The sequence below is a fragment of the Pleurodeles waltl genome, chromosome 3_1 (genome assembly GCF_031143425.1).
Source record: "Pleurodeles waltl isolate 20211129_DDA chromosome 3_1, aPleWal1.hap1.20221129, whole genome shotgun sequence".
Taxonomy (NCBI): Eukaryota; Metazoa; Chordata; class Amphibia; order Caudata; family Salamandridae; genus Pleurodeles; species Pleurodeles waltl.
The window spans coordinates 606,697,549-606,712,264 of record NC_090440.1 but is presented as its reverse complement, the minus strand read 5'-3'; the positions used below and the strand labels follow the sequence as shown (position 1 = coordinate 606,712,264).

Here is a 14,716-nt window from a genome sequence, read left to right as displayed (position 1 = left end):
GGAAACCACCAGCTCAAATTGAGCACTGGCCTTGGGGCAGGAGAACTTCGAGCATCGGTGTTGCTGGAAGAGTTAATGCAACCCTATGTTACTGCTTGCAAACCCAGCCAGCTGCTCACCCAATGTCTGTTATTTATCCAATAAAGTCAAATATGTCTGTCATCATCTATGAAGAGCAGTATACCATGCAGGAGGCATCCAGCTATCAACCATAGTGAAAGGCAGATGAAGGAAGTGAGAAAAGATGACTAGAACAAACTGTTGACTGGTCTGTGGAAGGAAAGAAGTGACAATCCTAGTTTTGATTGGAGCTTCAAGCAGGCCTGCTCTGAGTTGTTTCCCCCTGAGAACAGCTTGAAAGCACTCATCCAGAAATGTCAGCATTAATAAGCATTGGCAATGCCAATGGATCTGGCTTTAAAGGAATGTTGTATGGTAATGTGAAGCATTACAAATAGCATGGGAAGGATATGTGTTGTATGAAAGCAAAGAGCTATAGAATAATAATGTTGTATGTTAAAAGCCCAGATGACAGTTGCACTATCAAGCCAGACCAAAAGGTCTGCCCTCCTCCCATCTCTACTGCTGCCAGATAAAAACATCATACATAGTCTAGTTATCTAAGGCAGTTTAATAATAGCATTATATTAGCATGTTTATGCCCCTGAAGGTTCAAGCTCAGGCAGCTATATAAATAAACAAAATGATCACAGCTGTGTCAAGAAAAATCACTTTTTTGAGGAAACACATAATTTATGCCCAATCAAAACATTTACTCCTGGTTCCCAGCATGTGGGCAGAGCCAAAGCCTACTTCCTTGTGGTTCACACATAATTGCCCCACTGTCAAGCCAGACCAGATTGTATAGTTGCACTCTCTCCTTCTTATTAGAAGGAAACAGTGCATGCTTTGCCCTCTGTGTAATTGCATGCTTTTAGGGGCAGCCATAGAGCTCTTTCAGCATCAAGTGCATGTTGATTATTCTAGGGTAAGGTGTAACTATTCTAGTTATCTCATTATGTATAACCTTATACCAATGCTTTGAGACACGTCAGAATAGAATCATATTTTATTGTTAAGGTAATAGCAAGCAAAATACTTAAACACATTTAAAACGACCATCTACGACTGAAACTAGTTTTGCATTATCCCTTTCCCTCCCCACAATCTGTGCAATTGCACAGACATTTGTCTTGAATTTTGGAGATGCTAGCAAAGCGTATACACTAACACACCTGATGCATATGTTCGCTTTCACTGGTACTTCTCTGAACCTGCCAACTTTAATATAATAAAATCATTTACATATGTGTATGTGCAAGGGTCAGCAAGTTGCCAGGGATTACCGCCACTGTGCAGGACCAGCATGTTACCAGGGATTAGCACCGATGTGCAAGGGTAGCTTGTCCCGAGGCATTAGCAGTATTGTACAGGGGTCAGTATGTTGTCAGGGATAACCACTGTTGTGTCAGGTCCAGCATTATACCAGGAATGACCACCGTTGATCCAGCACATTTCCAGAAACTACCACGATGTTGCCAGAGCCAACAGGTTGCCAGGAATTACCACCTGTGTGCCACATCCAGCATTTTGAGGGCAGTTGTAAAGGGTAAAAAGCTTCTGACTCTGCACGCAGACATTCATGCGCACACACTAATGCACTTGTGCACCCTAGTGCTGGAGGAATATTCAAATTGAGGGTGCCACTGAGCACTGACATCTCACACAGTCATTTGAACTTTCTTTATGTTATCGGAAGATAATTGGCCACAGAACTCCAGTAGAAGGGTGCTGGTAATGCAACTCTGCACTTACATGAAAATGGAGTACAGCACAGGGATTTTTTGGGTAAAATATAATTTGATAGCATTAAATTATACATCCTGGTATAATAAAATAGTGTAAGGTGCACTGTTATGGCAATAACTACCATCAGAAGTACTGTGCAACCGTTAGAAATAATGCCCCATTATAATGTTCCATAACAGTCTTGTGCAGTGAAATAATATTCCTTAGAAGAATACTCTGCTGCTTAACAATGTCCTTCAACATATTTGTCCCATACCCTACCCATAAATTATTGGGCCACCGAAAAATGCCTTTGAAATATTCTGAAATATTGTGTGATGGAATGTAGTCCTCCTCAGCTTTATGGCAGCCATGATTTCAGCAGACCATTCTTGTTACCTGAAAACATTTCGAGTAACACTAAAGACTGTCAAATATTAAGGAGGGCAACCTTTTAATATTCAGCGAATTGTTTATGCCATTCTATCTAGGCCATGATAAAATATTAGTTTTTTTGGAATCGTCTACGCCATAAACATAAATTATGCTGGTGTTCTTTTTGGATTGTTCTATAATTGCTTTATTCTTTATACTGCACATGATCAATCACGATGAAGTGACCTCCTTCACTAGGTAACATACAATAACGCTCCACACAGAATTCCAATGACCTCCTTTTATTTAGTAAAACAGCAGTACAGGAAACAGGTCCTCCGCACTTCTCAAACACCGAGGCTCAACTGTCAGCTCTCAGTTCCCACGCGTCATTGAGGAACGTAGAAGCTGCCTATGTCACCATATTCCAGTGACACTTCATCTAAGCACACCCAACACATCCTCCATATTTTTATTTAAACAAGTTCAATAACCCAACACAAGCACATGAACCAAGAACTAAGACGGAAACGATAAACAACAAAGAACCACACAAAATAAACAACAAACACAAAAGAACCACACAAAATAAACAACAAATACAAAATAACAACACAAAATAACAACAAACACAAATGCAAAAAACACTCTTCCCTTTTAAGAACTAAGGGCCAGATGTATGAAAAAGTTTTTCACTCGCAAATGGTGCGAATCTGTAAATTCGGCCGTTCGCCAGCACTGCCCTGGGGATTTCGACTCCCCTTACCACCAGCCTGTTCGTGGCGGTAAACACCGCCATGGAAAGGCTGGCGGTAAGGGGACTCAGGGGGACCCTGCACTGCCCATGCACTTGGCATGGGCAGTGCAGTGACCCCCAGGCACAGCCCCATCGTGATTTCCACTGTCTGCTTTTTCTTCCCTGCATGCATCAGGATCCCTATCTAACATGGTGTCCTCATCTACATTTTCTATGAAAGCTGTCCCAAACTAACATGGCGTCTTTTACCTTCCTGCATGTCACTTACTGTTTTTAAGTATATAAGGCCTCAGACACTTGATCTCCTTGTGCTGCAACACTTCCTTTTGGTGGTGATCACGCTCCGGTTTTTTCCAGTCCCTTTTTTCTGTTTCTTTCTGGCTTCCAGTTATATTTTTGTTTTTTTTACTACTTACCTTGCCTGTGCTTTGTTGTTTCAGGGAGTTCCAGCCTTGAGGTTTTTTTCCCCCTTCGGGGTTTTTACCTCAGGGACTCCTTTTGGAGGGCACGGACTGCTTAGACGTTTCCTTGTCAGTAGCACTGTGGCTACCAAAAAGGGTCGCCATATCTTGGCCAAAGCAGGACCTGCAAGCGACAAGACCATCCTGCAGACAAGTCTGGTAAGCGATGAGTCAACCGTGACACATTCCTGTTCTCCCTAAACACCAATATGTCATCCTGGAAGCACATCACACCTTTGGCCTACCCATACAAGTTATGCATCAAAAGTTGAAAGACGGCAGCGGCTGATGCCAGTCCAAACGCCATTCTCTTAAACTGAAAACACCCAAAGGGTAATGAAGGCTGTAAACTTCTTAGACCTTGTAGAAAGTCGAAAACCATTTAGCCCCTATACTTGAAACCATTTCTGTAATCCTTGGCAATGGAAAACAATATTATCATTCAAATATCGTAAGTCAATGCACAAACGAATCTTCTCATTGCTGCGTCGTGCTATTACCACAGGTGAAATCCATTCAGAACTCTCTATAGGTTCAATGACATCCATTTGCATTAGCTTGTCCAATTATTTTGACACATCGTCCCTTATCATTATTGGTACTGACCTTACTTTGGGAACTTACACTGACGCATTTCCTTTTAATACAATGTAATGTTCAAATTCTATTAACTTTCCCAATTGTTTATTAAATACCTTAGGAAACTTCTTCTCCATTTCTATGGCCAATGAATGTCCTTCATTCATCACCAACACCTTATCCTTGCTATTTGGATCCAGAATCATTTGTAAATGTCCTTGATCTTTCCATCCAAGAACTGATGTCCCTCTTTTGGCCACATACAGCTTCCCCCTTACACTTCTGTTTTGTAATGAAAATACCAGCCATCTGAAACCTAAAAAATCAATATTCTCACCAGTATAACTTTCAAGGTGTATATCCGGTTGCAATAAGTGTGTGCCGATTTTGTCTACAAATGTCGTCTTCCATACTTTCTCATTAATTATAGTGAACGGTGAACCAGAATCCGCATATATCACAATAGGAACAGCTCCAATTTCCATTTCACACATTGGTTTGCTTTTAGTACTCTCGTCAGTTATACTCAGTACAAAATTTCATGCCACTACAGCATCTCTCGATTCAATGTTCTTTTCCTCCTCGTTACCCTCAGTTTGGTCGCTGCCTTCATATATGCATTTCACTGTTTTATTTTTACTTCTACACACCCTTGCGAAATGGCCCACGATGCCACATTTGCCACACTTTTGTTTTAATGCAGGACACATTTTTGCGTATGCCAAATGTTCCTTACTATCGCATCTGTAACACCTTTGTTCACCATTTCCATAATTTTCCTTCGGAGAAGTTCTTTGTTCTTTGACTTGTTTCCGGTTCAGTACTTTGTAGACACACTCAGTACTTCTCTCTGACAGCTTTAATTCTGAAGTGCACCTTTCAGATATTTCCGCCAAAACTTCTTCAAGTGGAGAATCACCATTAATCCACAGTCTTTCTTGAATGCTCTGATTATTACAGTGCGTAACTAGTTGGTCCCTTATCAGATCAACGTGGATTGCACCAAATTTGCAATCAGTAGCTAGTTTTTTTAAACTGCAATATAATCATCCACGGACTCCCCTTTTTCTTGTTTCTGTTGGAAGAACTTATATCTGATAATACCTATGCATATCTTTGTAAAATGGCAAGAAGCAGAAGGAAAGGAAACACAAAAAAAAAATGTCCTCCTCACCGGCCCTGACAATGTCACTGTGCCCACGATGCTCTCAGGACTTGCAACGCGTCGTCTTCAATTCCACAATGTGATTTCTGCGATCTCGATTCCAGAGCTCTCCACACCTTCATGCCATCCGAACCACACTCGTCGCTAAATTGAAGTAACCTCCTTCACTAGGTAACGTACATAACAGAATTCCAATGACCTCTTTTTATTTAGTAAAACAGCAGTACAGGAAACAGGTCCACCTCACTCAACTGTCAACTCTAAGTTCCCAGGCGTCATAGAGGCATGTAGAACTGCCGATGTCACCACATTCCAGTGACACTCCATCTATGCACACACAGCACACATAGACATCAATTAGGGTTGTTGAGAGATAGCTGCTACTACCTGAGGCTAGCAATTTGATACCCCGGGCTCTACCCATGATACTGCTTGTCTTGTGCATCATGTTGGTGGGGGCAGGATGATAAAGTAAACTGAATTTTGAGCCATGTTTACATTCTGTACTTTTCTTTCATCTTCCTCCTCAACAACGAGTGGGAGGCTAGTGAAGGGCCAAGTGTGGAATAATGAGTCAGCTTTGTGATGGAATTGGTGGTCACATGGTGAGGTGGCCTAATTTATGCTACTCTTCGCATTTTGGGGACTCATTACATGTAACTAAGCAAAATGCAAATCCATCATTTAAAGCCACATTTTAGCGAAGAATGCATCAATGCGTCACTTTTTGGTAAATTCCAGTCAGGCTTGGGGAATTTATCTCATGTTCTTTCTCTCTGCCCTGTGGTGTCCCACAAGGATCGTTGCTGAGCCCCAAGCTTTTTAATATAAATGTGGCTCCCGTAGCCAAGCTGACCAGGTCATATGGCTTTTTAACCATTTCTCTTGCCGACTACAGTAGACGATTGTGGTATCCATCTCAAGTAATGTAGAAGAGGTCGCACAACATTCCAACAATTGTATGAGCTCAATAGTTACTGTAGAACAAAAGGGTCGAATGTTTGCACATCCTATGATAGAAAGAAAATGGGGGTACCAGTATTCCAAACAATAAGTAAATAAGTCCAAAAGCAGCAAAACGAGTCCCCAAAGAGGTGCTCATGTGGTACCAGCACCCAGCCGCCTCAGGTGCAGAATTCCATTCTGAAAATCAGTCTGAACAGCTTTAAAAAAAATGGTAACAAAGCACACACTATAAAGTGTTTCTCTGAGTCCCTTGATAAGTAAGTACTCGTCAGTCACAGGATCAAGTTTATCAACTTTATTTTATTCATCCAAATCTTCTGTACATGCCATGACAAGCTTCCTCCCAAATACAGCCGGCACATGTTTTGTGCACAGGATTTTTTCAAAAGCGATGGATGTTAAATGTCAGAAAACGACTACAGTAAGAAGGGCACCATCTGATAATGTTTAAAAATACTCTGAGAACACAAACTGAGGTATTCAAGGACAGTGCATGTAGAAAGCCACAAGAAGACTCAGAAAAGCCACTGAGGCACCCTCAGCCTCTCCATTTGTGTTACTTTAAAGTACAGAAAGACTGGAAGTATTAAATCGAAATGCAAGTATGACCATCCGTAGGACCATGATAAGCTCAACTGAAGTGGTAGCCAAAATGCAGAGGGACTCATGGAAACACTTTGCAGTGTGTGCTTTGGTACCCTTTTCTTACGAGGTCAGTAGTTATGTGGATGAGCAGTCATTGTTTGAAGCTGAATTCCGAGAAAACAGAGGTTCTCATTTTTGGGAAGGACTTCTCTTTTCGGAATACTAAATGGTGGCCTTCTTCACAGGCGTTGCTTTCTATTCCTGTGTCTAAAGCAAGGAATTTGGAGGTAATTTTCAACATACAACTTTTTTTTACTGACCAGGTCAACAATCTTGACATTTTGCTTTTTTCTCTTAAGAATTCTTCAGAAAATGTTCCCTTTTATACCACTTGAGTTGCAGAAGGCAGTCATATCATTTCATTAGTCTTGTCAAGGCATGACTGCTGCACTGCTCTCTATGTGAGCATCCAATGTGAGCGATTTATTTTTCCTAAATAAATTGCAGGGTATACAACTCCCAGTAAGAGAGTGGCTTTTAAAGCACTTTGCATAGTTCACAAATCACTCTATACCTCTGGCCCAAAGTATCTGAAAGAGAAATTTCTCTGGTACATTCCTGTCAGATGCTTGCACGCTGGATCACCTTAAGAGTATTGTCCCTAAGAATAAAAAAAGCTTTGGGGGTTGTCTACTCCTGCTGCCTAATGTTGAATCTGTTGCCCAACTACCTGAGAGCTCAGCCAAACCTGAGTATTTTCAGGAAACATTTGAAAATCTTGGCTCGTCTCATGGTCCTCGTGGTTTTTTGCTCCTGCAGTCTTGCAGACTCAAGTGCCGAGATGCCTTCGGGCATTCACTGTGCTTTATACATCTATCATTATCATTATCATTTTGTGCTCCAAATAGAGGGGAATATATATGTCCCACAAATAACAGCTACTCACGTTCTGGCTGTTCATATCTTTCCTGCAAGCTCATGCTACCGTTTTGCTGCAAACAAAGTCTTAATTACTCAATGGGAAATGCTTTAGGAGTTTCATGTAACAAGCATAACCCAAAATTCCCCAAATAATGTGAAATATGACAGTATAATTTACATTTCAGCCAGGCCTACTTTTGTTCCATATGTATGACCACTTCGCACACAAGCATCATGAACAGTCTCCTTCATGTTGCATACTTATCTTCTTATGCAGAAATACAACAAAAACTTTCCCATTCTCACACTACACAGAGACTGTACTCTCACACACAATCTCACACTACTTCTTCAACATACACAATTCACCAGTCTGTCTCACTAAAATCCTACACGTCAAGTCACTACTAAAACAACAGATATTATTACCATACAAAAAACAAACCAAAATATCTGAACAAAATCTCACACATTCAATAACTCCCAACTATCCCAACAAACCTACACATATCCACTCTACGCTAGAAACCAGCATAAAAAGCACACATTTAAACCCATCTCTACCTCACACTCTCCATGCGACAAATACACCAATCATTCCGTCCACAAACAGACAACACTCACTCACACTTCTATCACCCACTGCTCAATTCAGAGCCATAAAACATGAATTTCATGCCCCACCATCACACCTCACCCATACACCTTCCACCTTCAATATTCGCAATAGAAAAACTCAAAAACACCCTCTATAACCTTGCATTCCCTTCTCTACTGCAAAACAACCTACCTTCCACTGCCCACCCCATCAAGTTCAAGCAGACTCACTAACACTCACATAACCAGACCCAAAAACTATCTTCTAAGCCTTTGGAGTAAGATAATGATAAAACAAAAAGAACACTTTCTCTTTCTCCATACGTTAGCACTACCAAGAATAGCACACCACCCACAACTTCAAATGTCAATACTCAACTCACTCACCTGCAGCAGAAACTCACACCACTTGCAAAATACATTCTTTAGACTGTCTACTGATTAGTGCTAGTTCCATTTAATAAAACCAAGTACCATCATGCTATTGATAGGTACAAACCCTGACTTAATTTTTATAGCTGAATCATTGGTGGGAAAAGACTTGGCACTGGAATTGCACAAAGCTGTTCCACCAGGTTATCAATCTGTAACACAAAATTACATTGGCAAAAGAGGAAGTGGCTTAGCCATCATATAAAGGAAAAATAAATCTCACCAAAATTAAGGATGTTTCTTTACGATGTTGAGGCCCTCCTTGTCAGATGCAACCCTACCTCTACCTTATCATTTTGCTTTCTCCTCCTCTACAGACCACCACCTAGCAATGGAAAATACCCATGCACATTGGTAGACACAGTCTCTAACCTCAAATCTATACATCCTCATAGACCTCAAAATATGGTTTAACAAACCTAATACGCTACACCACAGAACAATCCTTACGGGTCTAGACACAGACAACCTTCATCAGCTCGTCCCCAATCCCACACACATCGCAGAACACACATTTGATATCATCTACACTGACCCAGTCACATTCAAAAGGACTACTCCAGTCACATGTTCAGACCACTACCTCATTGTCTTCTACCACAAGACACAACAACTCACCCCTAATAAAATCATTGTACCTTCAATTAAATATTGACTTTGGAATACGCTGATTTTGGAGGAATGACAAAACCTGCTTTTGTCCAACTCAGATCTGGTCCCAACAAATGGTGTTATCAAATCAAAACCTATCCTTGGGAATTCAATACTCAGCACTCAAGAGCAATTAAGACAAGCCACTCCTCTCTCTCACCAAAATTCCACACACTGTTCACTCCTTGGAGCAAACAGAACTGAGTACCACAAAAATGTCAAAATGTGAAAAACTTTAATATCACATATATTAAAAACACCCAAATATAAGACGAATAATACATCAGATTCCTGTCAGCTTTTTTTCTTTTTGTTAACCTCAGAATTAAAAAATCTCAGTAATGGCTCAAATCATACAAAATCCTTCTACATAAATAATTAATTAAAAACATACAAAAAGGGAGAACCCCACACGACAACCTTCATTTGTCTTTGGCTTTACTAATCCGTTTGAATCACAATTCAGGATACATGATGTACATAGATAATTATCATCTATTCTATTCCACAGTTCATCAGATTTAGACCAAAGGTATCTGTTGATGTGTCTCAGTGGAATATTACAATGTATCCACCTTCTTCAAGACACAAATCCAAATATTATCTCCCAAACATAAACTTAAAAACATGAAAACCTGTACAAAGAATATTACCAAAATGACTACCCTTTTAAGATGTTTATTAGTAATTTATACATACAACACACTTCTAATTACATTAAAAGTCTACACAACCTTCACACAAGAGTGGTACCACAAGCCAAAGATGAAACTCTTAGCAAATTTACTGGCATCTCCACTTTCGTTAGCTTTCACACTTTACTCACAAACTATTCAAAGTGGGTTACCCTCATGTTCCCCTTCCCATTTCTTCACTACTTGACCAATTGAGGGCTCATTTATCTATTCGGTTCATATTTCCATCATACCAACCACCTGACATTATGTCACTTACACCCGCCTTTAATTCTTCAGTGATACTATTTGGGTTCCAACGAGCTGGAATGCCACTGTGCATGATAGCCCAAGAATATAAGCGTTTCAATTTCAAAGCCAGAAATAAACTGTCTACAATAAAGAAAGAGAGTAAAAATCTTACAACCCATGAATTAATATATATCTTATTGTACTTCTATTTTCCTTATTTTTATTATTTACTAAGTCATACCTTATTAATGTAGTCAGTGGTTTATAATCAGTTATGATTTTGCCTCAAATACGGGGTCTCGGTTTTAAGCAATATATTTCTTAAATACAAAATATAGGGTATGCCTTGGAAAGAACCTGTTCTATTAATTAACAAGCTAACAGGGTCCCTTCTGCCTGACGGGTAGATGACAAAAGACAGACAGATCTCCATTTTTGTTTCTGTCAGTAAATTACCACTATTCTACCAGCTTGTTGGCATTGTCTATTTGATTATAGAGAATTGATTGTTTTAATTCTATATTTCTCTATGTTTCTTATCTTGTGTATTTTGATCCGACACATACTCATCTTATTGGTTTAACCCAATTACAGACGTCCTTTGGTCCATTACTGTGAGGGCACTCTATCTCGTTTATGATCTGTCATTATCAATCGATCTAAAAAACATTTTCATATTTTACGTCTGTTAGGATTGGTGTTTAATGAATTGTGTTACACAGTACCCGCTGAATTATCAAATTCTTTATTTCCTTGAACATTATCTTTACCTGAGAGTTCCACTAGATCTTAATTGCTATTGTCAACAAATCACCAAGGGTTCTGTCCCCTAAATGCTCTAGTACACAAATCCTTAGCAAATCTAAGACAGTTTGGAACATAAATTCAACTGCATGCTCCACATAAATGTGTCGAATTTTCCCCCGCCGGTTGTTTAAGCACCAAACAACACCCAACACAGACCATACAACCTCAGCTCCCCTTTTTTGTAGTTCAATTACCTATCAACCACATGTTGTATGATCAACTCATTTGCGGCCTCGAGCCTCATTGAAATACTTGCTGGGTTTACACTAATGTGGTACACCCACCTATACCCACGTCTTGTGTTTACTCAATCTGCCCACTTGTTTCAATGAGTGCCATCTTAAATTGTCTTAGGAGCTATTAAACCAACCCTACTTCAATGGTTAGTTACATTACACTCTGTTCATATCAAAGGAGCTACTCTTAAAGTATAGAATGATTTGATAATTATCTTGTATGTTCCTGTGACGGGTTGGGCCATGTCGACCCGCACACAACTGCGACTTGTGCTGCCTCTGCCCCTGGCATCACGGAAGCAGCCCGAAGAGCCAGCCTTCCCATTGGCTCCCCGCAGTGTTCACAGGAAGGATGGGCCGTAAAAGGGGAGGCTTCGACATGCCGAAAGAGGACGATCCAGAGGAGAATCCTGGAGGAGCCGACCGGCGAGAGGACTGAACAGATACGGAGCGACCACGGAAGAGCAGAAGCAGGAGACGTCTGGAATCCCTGGGAGAAGAGCGGACCGGAGCCGACATCCCCGCAGTCCCGAACCAGGGACGAAGACCGCTGGCCCCGGGGAGCACACGCGTGAACCCGCCACGCTTCAGGAGAAGCGTGGCCAAGCCAGGTACGGGGTTCGACATGGGAAAAGGGGCGGGAGGCGGAGGAGGAAGGGAAACACGGGCACAAACACAACAAGCACGAACAGGTGGGAAAACAGGGCAGAAAGAGGGGAGAGACGAAATGACAAACGCAGGGAGATTGTATGAGCCTAAAATAGGAGAAGGAGAGAAAAGGAAATAGAAGCAGACCAGGCGGGAAGAAAAGACGGCAAATATTAAGAAACAGACAAACTCCAGACATTAAAGAGAAAAAAGGAGAAGAAAGAAAGGGACAAGAGGAGAGAAAAACCGGATAGCAGGAATAAGAAAATAGACAGAGAGAAGAGAGAGAAAAGAGGAACCCTCCCCACAGGAAACAGGGAAGAAGAGTAAGACCAGGAAAACAGGGTGAAGGAAGAACCAGTACGAAAGGACGAGATAAGAGCAGAAGAGACGAAGAGAGACAGAGAAACTAATTGTTGAGACATTGGAGTGGAGAGAGGAGATAGAGAGAGAAAGAGAGTTGTAAACAATCACTTACCGTACCTATTCTTCTTCTGTCCCCACACGCTTCCCGAGAGGCCTATGGAAAGGAAAGAAAGAAGAAGACGAGATCAGCGCCCAGACGAGAGAAGACGTCTACCAACCCCTACCTTAGACTCACCCCACAGAAAAGAAAATTACTCTGTAAAAGAACAATAAATCATACTTACCTAATGAGACAAGCAGTCTGGTGTACTTGATCGGCCAACCTACGACAGTTCCCTAACAACAAACCTACTGTTGTAGCTATGCACCTAAAACTCAATCCTCCTAGTCTTGTGGTTGCCATTTTGGGGAAAGGTGCAATCCTAACCATACTTCATAAATGCTACACCCTTCTTTTAATACCTCTCCCAAATGCCTATTCCTATAATGTGTTAATTCACTGTAACCCCCCAAAATGATACAACATTGGAATGGCCCAATTCCTTCACCTCTCTGCTAGTGTTGAAAGAATTTTTATCTTGCTTTGTTTTAATAATCCTTTCTATAGTCACAGACAACAAAATCATAGCCTATTCAACTACCCCTAAGATTAATGTCCAAGTTAAGTGATATTCCATTTTCTTCCTTCTTTTATTTTTGTTAACAAATGTCAATATCTTTATATTCAATAAAGCTATCCCAATCTTCCTTGGTGTTTAGGCCTTTCCTTACTGTATTCAATTTGAATATTAACCGCTGTTCTCTCAATTTTCTCTTGTCATCCAAATTGCCTCCTTTTCTGTAATAGGTTATCTTTTCCAGCATAAATCAACAAAAATCAGTATGACTATGGTGTTCGTTCATAAAATGTTCCACAAGTGGGGCATTGATCTTTGAAGTTTTAATTGCAGATTTGTGCTCCTGAATTTGCACCCTCAATTTCCTACTTGTTTCCCCTACATAGCTTAAATGACATGGGCACATTAACAAATATATCACATTGCTGCTGCAACAGTTGTTAAGGGTTAATAGTTGTGACTTGAATCCCTTGTCATTTTATTGATTTAAATACTAAACAGTGTCTGCAGATGCTACAATTTCCACATTTGTGACTCCATATTGCTTTGGTCATATATACAGCAGTTTGTTGGTTTGATTTTTCTTCTCTATATGTCTGTGTATGTTCTAATTTAGCTTAAAGGCAAATAGGCAAATAGAGGCTTCTCCAATTTCACTTCTTGATTGTCATTGAGAATCTTCCAATTCCTATTGATAATGTTTTTGATGCGGTTACTGATTCAGGAGAACTGACTCACAATCACAATCCTGTCTGCATGTTTTTTTCTAGTGGGCTTGTTGAACTTGCTGTCTCTACTGTAAAAACAGGCTTTTTTAAAAGAGTTGTTAAGCAACGTTTTAGGATAACTCTTATATTTCAATTTTTTTTAAAAAAGATTTCAGAGTGTTTGTAGAAATCATTTAATAAAGAACAATTTCTCTGCAGTTGGAGGAGCTGTCTAAATAGGATATTGTCCTTTGGGGATTCTGGGTGAACACTAGAATGGTGTAAGGTATTTTTATCAGTAATTTTGGTGGAATGTTCCACCTCTAAATGTCCTGAAGCCTCCATAATGGAAATATCCAAGAAATCAACCTTCTTATTGCCCACATGAGCTGTGAATTTGAGGTTCAAATCCCTCAAGTTGAGCCATTCCAAAATATCCTCCAATTGCTGATTAGAGCCCTTCCATATGAAAAATATATCATCTATAAATCGATGCCAACAGGCCACACTGTTAAAAAAGGAGCCAGTTCTTTATTGATGTGTGCATATACTATATGGACAGCTCCAAAACGTTTCTGTTCTTTTAAGTTCTCTGAAAACATCTTCTCATTGTTCTATTTTCACATATATCTCTAAAAACTCATAACTCCAGTTCTACTGATTGGATTTGTGTCATTTTGGTATCAAATGATTTATTGCATTTTGCTTAATTTGTCTAAATTGATGTGGCATTTTTCTTGTGTTGTGTTTCCAGTTGGTTACTGTTTGAAAAGCAGCATAAAAACTTTACGTATTACCTCTACATTAACCCTGACTGCTCTGTGCCAAACTACCAAAAGGATAAGCATAGGTTAATTTGGTGTTTGCTTGTGACTACACCCTGACAAAGATAGTGATTGTTGCTTGCGTAAAGATTTTAACCCCTCAACCCATAATTCAATTTTATACAACGTTATAGGTGCGGTTCTAGAGAACACCTAGGAATTATTATTATTTGTCCAGCTGAGGAAAATGTTGTAATGGTTGAAAACAATGTGATAACTTTCAAGCCATTTGTAGGAACTCTGGTAGCACTCTTAAAGATAGTCATGAGATATTGATGATGCGACTATTGCCAACGGGATAATGAAAA

General features: G+C 40.1%; 1 long non-coding RNA gene across 1 annotated transcript in view; it reads right to left on the bottom strand.

Annotated features, from left to right (window-relative positions):
* The window catches only part of LOC138283239 (uncharacterized), a 37,842-nt gene extending 25,434 nt beyond the window's left edge, over positions 1-12,408 (bottom strand). Inside the window, exon 1 of the long non-coding RNA XR_011201145.1 lies at positions 12,373-12,408. This is a non-coding gene — a long non-coding RNA (uncharacterized lncRNA). The remainder of the gene's footprint in view (positions 1-12,372) is intronic.
* Between the last annotated feature and the right edge of the window lie 2,308 nt (positions 12,409-14,716).